This window comes from Lepeophtheirus salmonis, chromosome 2 (genome assembly GCF_016086655.4).
Source record: "Lepeophtheirus salmonis chromosome 2, UVic_Lsal_1.4, whole genome shotgun sequence".
In the NCBI taxonomy this organism is placed as follows: Eukaryota; Metazoa; Arthropoda; class Copepoda; order Siphonostomatoida; family Caligidae; genus Lepeophtheirus; species Lepeophtheirus salmonis.
The window spans coordinates 36,605,679-36,613,190 of NC_052132.2; the positions used below are offsets into that span (position 1 = coordinate 36,605,679).

Consider the following 7,512-nt stretch of genomic DNA (forward strand, 5'->3'; position numbering starts at 1 on the left):
TGTATATCAGAGTTGATAAAAGTAAATAGTTGCTTAGAAAATTGTTCCATCATACTTTTAAATTTTACGATTTGTAACCTCCTTTTTCCACCTTATTAGTTCATACCACGTCGCAATATATTTACTTGGTTTTAAATTGTGAATGCCTTTAATTCATTCTTTCTGCTTCGTTAAGGTCGATATTATTTTAGTAGAGATATAAATTATAGATAGGTTTTCTAAGGAAATCCAAGTTTAATCAATACCTACCCATATTCACACTCAGTAAATAAACATCCATCAATTAACGCCAACTTGTTCGATCATACCTGAAATGACTATCTATAATATCAATAACCATGCTTCCAACATGGCGTTAATATCAATTCTTTAAAATGTGAGCAGTAATTTTATCAATATATATAGTCTAAGTATATATTCTTATGGGGCTACGAACAGAACTCAAAGCGTAAAAGACACAACTGGCAAGGTTATTGTATCAATATTCTTGAATGCACATTGCATAATATTCATTGGTTACTTCAAAAACGGCTGGACCGTCAACAATGGTAATGAGATAGCATTGTTGGAGCGTTGGAAGGATGTCACAAAAAAACTACCCTATTTAAAGAAGAAACAAGTGATGATTCATCAAAACAATGCACCGTATGTCAAATCAATAAAAACGATGTCAAAATTACTTTGGTTAGGCTAAGAATTACTTTCCCATACACTAAATTCTCCTGATCTAGTCCCGGTGACTTTTTCCTGTTTGTAGACATTCACTGAAACTTTAGACTATTGTGAAACCAAAGAGAAATCGGACTAAATAGATGACCGCTATAATCGTTTTATCACCCTCGAAGGTAACTACATTGAATAAATAAAACAAATTATACTAAATATATGTGTTTTTGTATTTTGCACTATTAACTTTTCAGGCAACCTCTTACATTGTTCCTATAATATTCAATAGTCTTTTAGATTATTTCACAAATGAAATTATTATTTGTCAAATTTTAAAGGAAATTTCTTTCTGGAGAAGAAAAATCAAATAATAGTTCTAAGTTATTTCTTTTCATTTCCTTTATTCTTATCAACTACTCTACTTGGTTTACATACAATTTCTTTACATAAGATTTATTGTGAAAACGTGAGGAGTCACGCCCCATGTACTACCATCACTAAAGTGAGTACATACACATATATGCTTCTATATTATTATAGATTCCAGTCGCATTTTGAGCAGCAGGACTGGTTGGTGCTCGTGGTAGCCTTGAATAATTCTTTCTTTAAATACTTCCAAGTATTTCATATATTATGTACACTCATTCATATATTCACTTCATACGTACAAAAAAAACATTGTTTATACATAATATTTTTTTTTATCTGCAGTGTGAAAAATTTACATTTCAAATATATGAAGAAAAATTTGTGTTAAATGACGATTTTTATTTCTACTTTCACAAAAGTAGACTTTGATTTCTGGAGGGAAAAAAGGAAAGGAGGACATAAATGTAGGTTATGAACTTTAAGAATAGAGTCTGTACTTTTTGGTGTCGACTTTTTGACACTATCAAAATAATTCATTATATGATACTCGACCAAAGAATTTTAGATACATGGAAGTCTATTGACGTCATTAAGTTTCCTTTTTGTTTCCCCACTTGAGTCATAAATTATTCTTCTTACAGTTATTGGTAAGGAATTAGTTTTTTGCTTACAAAAACTTAATAATTTTTATTTCAATCATTTTTTGTAAACAAAAATAATTGTGAAAATTTAAATTTGTAATACAAAAAATGTGATGAAAACCAATTTTACTGACATCTGTAGCTTAATATTTTAAAAATATTATAAAGCAATATATTTGGGTATTATTTTACTCTTAGATAAGGTTTCTCCAGTTCCATTAATCGACCATGTGTCTTATATGTTATGCATAAATTTTATGTTTATTAAACAAATTTTTAAGTTAATTTCAAGTTTTTGTCAATGGACAATGTTTAGTTAGTTCCCATAAATTGAAATTATATCTTGTTCATTACTTAACTATATCAGTTCGTTTTATGATGAGGTTGATAGTAGTTATTACAACCGTTGAGACAAATTGATTACAACTGAAAATTGGAAAGAAAAAAATGTTGAAAGGAGAGAGAGAATCATTAGTTAACCAATCGTTTGGATCGGATGTGTTTCCATATACCTCATCTAAGCAAACTATTTGAATATTTAGTCTAATATCACAAATTATATAAAATACTTTGAACTCTGATGCTCAAAATATGTAACTTTCGTTTAAATAATAATTCATTTTCTATCAATCAATTATTTTTGTATTCTGTAATTTTTGAACACATCTATGGCGAATTTAAATATGTTTTTGGCTTTTAGTGGTTCTTTTGTTTATCACTTTTTCGAAGTGAGGTGATCGTGTTGCTAATAATGTACACGTAGAATATTAACTGTTTTTATATACATATATCATAAATAATCTCAAAAAATAGTATACTTATGTAGTACAGAAAGTTTGCTTAATGAAATAAATATTTCATGAAAAAATTTATCATAGAAATAATTTCAAATATTTTATCTATAATAACAACATTGGCAGGAAAATTCACTTTTCTTTTTTTTCTCTCCCTGAAAGTTCGCCCCCCCACCTCTTTTCACCCCAAGGCAAGTTCATCCCAAGAATTAATGTTCAAAATTTATGCAAGATGTGTAAATTATCTATGACGCCACTTTGGTGCGACCTTTATGGCAAAGAAGTACCCTCCTTGGAATTGCAATTGCTGTAACTCGGAAATACAGTGAGACTTTTTTCGCAAGGTTATGAAAGAACTTGAGGCCTATAAAGGTGATTTTGAGGCAACAGACCTCGATAAAAGTTTCAAATGACTCCAAGAAAATTTTAAATACTTCACCTTGCCGGAATTTTGGTCACCAAACTCAGCGGATCTTACTCCTATTGATCTTTGTGTGTGGTGCACGCTCGAACGATAAACCAACGGAATCCCCTGCAACACCAAGGACGAAATTATAAGTCGGATCAAGGAGGAGTTCCAGGATTTGTCGAAGGATCAATTGGCAAAGGGCTGCTTGTGCTTTTGGCCACATTGAGAAGCTATTATTAAGGATTGAGGTGAATTGATTAAAATCAAGCTTTCAGAATCTGGTTTTATTTTTTTAATCTGATAACTGGTGGGAGAGAAAATTGCGTCAGGCAAAAAATCATTTTTGCGGTACAGCTGACATGTGTACCCTGTATATTGTTGGGAGTGATGTAGATATGTATGTAAAAATAAAAAATAACCTGATCACCCTGACAATTTGAATAATATTTTGTATGAGAAAAGCATTTGTTTGCATAGAATATGCATTATATCATCATTATAGAAATGACTAAACTCTTACCTTATAACATATATATATTTAAAATCTAACTTTTGTTTATATATAAATAGATATGTAGTTATGTGCTCATATATAATAATCAGTTTTTGGTTGTTTTTGTTTTGAAGGTATGAATAAAAATATAGTTAGAGTAGATCAATTTAAATTGTTCCCATTTAATTTGTGCAATGGTTGTTTGCTGCTTTAAAAAATATAAGTTTTATTCATTATCGACATTCCTGGAGTGCATGGAAAGAACTTCATGACCTCAGTCAGAAGGTGGCGTGGGATCCTCATGTATTAGTTGTCCTTCTGATGGTCTGATGGTCCTAGCAACCACAGAGAATTCGTTTTGGTGGTGTCCTCCTTGATCTTCTTCTCCTAGCTCGACAGGAACTCGGCACCCCTCTTGAAATTGTGCCCCCAATTCCTTCTTTTGTGGCAGAGGTCTTCTTCATCTTGGCCACCTTGAAAAACCAGCAGCTGAAGTACTTCACAATGTCTATAATCCTAGCCACCTCAACTTTATTATCTAGGATTTAAAGATGCCCTGCCTTTTGGCTTTTTTCTCACTCATGATGACGAGCTGACGAAATCATAATTTTGGTGTGTTTATGCACAAAGAATGGTTGAACTAGAATGTCAAAAAATAATTACTAAACTTTCCCATATTAATGAGAATATTAACATTAATTAACAGTCCACGTTTTGTTGTCCAACCCTGTACATAATTTCATCTCGAATATTATGTAAGGATAAACCCTTTTAAAAAATGTAGGAATTAACTTTTTGAGCTGGGGATTTTTAGGGGTTTTACAATTATAAGAGGAAAAAATATTTAGGAAACCCCTACACCTCATTACTTGATAATATATACTTGCTCTATATATACTGTTCATGAAAGGAAAAATTGAATACATATTGAAGATTCACTTGATCTTTATCGATTTATGATGTACAAATGATGTGCATCGATTAAAAGGTATGCCCTATGAATGACTTTTGACTATAAAGGGACAAAACGAACTGTTACTTTTTATATTTTAGAAGTATCTACGTTTATCAACGAACTAGTTAATTCTGGTCAACCCCTGTGATCTGTTTTTCCATTTTATAGCCCATTTTGTTATGTTATTTTTTTTTGTGAGAGTTGCTGTTGTTCTTGATACATATTCTTTGCAGTTTTGATTTTAAGTTTATAATTAGAAATACTCTTCTGACGAGTCAAATCAATATGATAAGTGCTCAAACGTTTTGAGGGTTTTTTATCATAAATTGGAGGTGGTTTGCCTAAGACTCTACAAATTATAAGACAATTACCTCGAGATGCGAGTAAATACAATTGCTTGAATCTTTTAATAATCTTGATATACCATGAGCTCTAACGAACCTCTTAACTTTAATCCAAGGTTGAGAAGTCGGTACGAGTTTTTAAGGGAAGAGGGACTAACTAACGTCTGTTGGTCAATACCTATCTCGTGAAGATACGGAGCTAGGCAATTTCATTCTATTAAGTAGAACCTAGAGATTAGTCTTATTCTACCTTTCCAAAACCAGTAACCTCGAGCCTTCAACACGCTTCTTCATAGCAGTGGAAGCACTCTCTAATAGTAAAATAAGGTATGCAATAATCTGTGATAACAACAGAGTGTCGTCTCTTATCGTCAAGAGAAGAATGGAGAGACTGGACCTGAAATAAATGGATAAGGTATTAAACAGATCCCCAACAAAAAATTAAGATACCGATTGGCCACCTCTTCCTTATTTACAAAAAAGTCAAACCAAATAGTTGAGTCTAGAATGTGCTCTTTTTGTATAGAAAACATCGAGACCTCATTACATTTGTTTTATTTTTGCTCAAAAGTGGCTCCCGTTGTTAGAATAGTGGATTGTATTATCCGTGAAAAGTACAGCCAAGAACTCTGCCCTTCAGATTGGCGTGTAGCAACGTCTTCGAAATACAAGCAGAAACTGAAAATGGAATATATTATCTCTAAAGTCATATATGGGGTTGAAAATAAAATATTACTGATTCCACTAAGGCTTGAAGAGTATGTACTCCACTCAATGGAGATTCTAGAAGCCGTCTTTAACCAGGCAGAGATTATGGGAAATGATGAATTATTACCGTGTATAAAGATTACCGACGGACTAGGGAGTTATCTAGACCAGAGGGATTCGGGAATGCTCTTCTGTGTTATTACTTATTATAGAATTAAATAAATGAACAAGATTCCAACATAATCACGTCAACATAGAATGATCGATACTACGTCATATACTGAGTGATATATTGGAGAAAAGGAAAAGAGCGAGCGAGGGGTCTATAAAGAGATCTCTTGGAAATCTCACTTCTTGATCTGATTACTTGTCTACCGGTTTTTTCTTTTGTCTTTTCCTCCTCATGAATTAAACATATAATATTTCAAATTCTTACATTGACTTGTTTGGATTTTTTGTTTTTATAAGTATTATTTAGATTATTTTATCATTTTTGACGGATAGGATATGTGTAAAAAATATAAATAAAAAATAATTTTGTTATTCTACACCTCCCATAAGGTTGACTCTTCGAAATAACCTTTGTTCCACGTGCAGCCTTGTCTTTCTATAACTGTTTTTCTATGCCGCTCCCGACAAGGTTGCAAAAGAAAAATCTTGTAAACCTACAAACTCCTTCATTAATAGTTAATTCAGTAATGCAGATTAGTAAAAAGTATTTTTTTTTAAATTAGTGCTGAAATACTTTGTAAATTTTTAAATTACATTAAAAATATATATATATAATATATAAATATGTGCTAGATAATTCACTTTTTGAATGCTTAAATGCTCTAGAGAATGAATTTTTACAATTAAGTATAAAAAAATAAAAATGAAACTTCTTCAAAGCTCCATACGGCTTTCATATGCAAAAAACAAAAGAAAAACTGATGGGTATCCGTGCTTTTTAGAATCCTTAATGTTTTATTCTTGATACGTTAAAGTTCACCTTGAACTTGCAACGGGCCAATTTTTATTATGTATTTGTCCCTATTATACAAATTTTGAGAAGGTGAGATTCATTTTTTACAACTTTTCTATCATTTATGTAGTAGGACACATAATTAGCTGTCCATTGCTAAGAAAAACATTGTCCTAGTTACCACCATGAGCGCATAGTATAAAAAGAGGATAGAGATAGCAGTATTCCTCAGTACGAGATTGTCCCAGAAGACGATCGGGAAGCAGAATGGGCCTGGAGGAAGATGATTTATAATGTATCCATGCATGGATGACAATGTTAATCGTCATCATCCAGATTATTAAATAATAACAGTATGCACGGTATTTGAGATAAACTGTGAATTATTGATGTGCTAAAAAAATGTTGTTGATTTAGTTATAACGTTTAGCATTTTTGCTGTTTTATGTTAGGTGCTTATATGAGTAAATATAAAATACCCCTATTTTTGTTATTTAAGTCGTATAATATGAAAATAACCATTAAAGTATCCAACAAACACAAGTTTCTTTAGAGTCTTCTTTAAAAATCATGCTTGTACAGTATAATTACAATTCATATATATATTTATTCGTGAAAGATTTACATGATTAGGAAGATTAATGATTTATTTCGTTATCTTGATTACAATTCCTAAGAAATGTGTCTAATCATAAAAATCGAGTCAAATAAGGATATTGATTAGAGCTAATATCATTATGTAATTCTTGAAAAAATAGTAAAAACTAAAAAGTAACAACAAAAAAAGTTTGTGTCAAAAAAGTTTTATTTTGATTGACTTTTTCAGTTTAGCCTTAAATTTACTTATAGAATATTTAAAAAATTAGTAGTGTTAGGTTACGCGAAAAATGTTTCCGAATTAACTATAATTAAGTCGATTATTTGACTAAATATATTAAATATTTGATAGTCATTTTTGTGTTTTATAGCTTAAATAACAATAATAAATTTGCGTCCTGGGGTGAGGCGTTCCATGATCTGAATTTTGTTTGCATAGTATTATTTTTATTAATCACAAAAGTTCATTGAATGAAACAAAAGAACCAAATAGCAATTGCAGTCATGCTCACTCAATTAAACAAAACTTGCAACCCTACATTTGCATATTTTATCAATCAAGTTTATTTTGC

General features: G+C 31.0%; 1 long non-coding RNA gene across 2 annotated transcripts; it reads right to left on the reverse strand.

Moving 5' to 3' along the window:
• Positions 1 to 3,218: 3,218 nt before the first annotated feature.
• On the reverse strand, positions 3,219 to 5,631 carry LOC121132250 (uncharacterized). Of its 2 annotated transcripts, none has more exons than XR_011784400.1 (3): positions 5,408 to 5,631; positions 5,122 to 5,349; positions 3,219 to 5,068 (listed from the first exon to the last, which is right to left on the reverse strand). It is a non-coding gene; the product is annotated as an uncharacterized lncRNA (long non-coding RNA). The 2 variants fall into 2 exon arrangements; XR_011784401.1 differs by having other exon boundaries at positions 3,219 to 4,012; positions 4,769 to 5,349.
• Between the last annotated feature and the right edge of the window lie 1,881 nt (positions 5,632 to 7,512).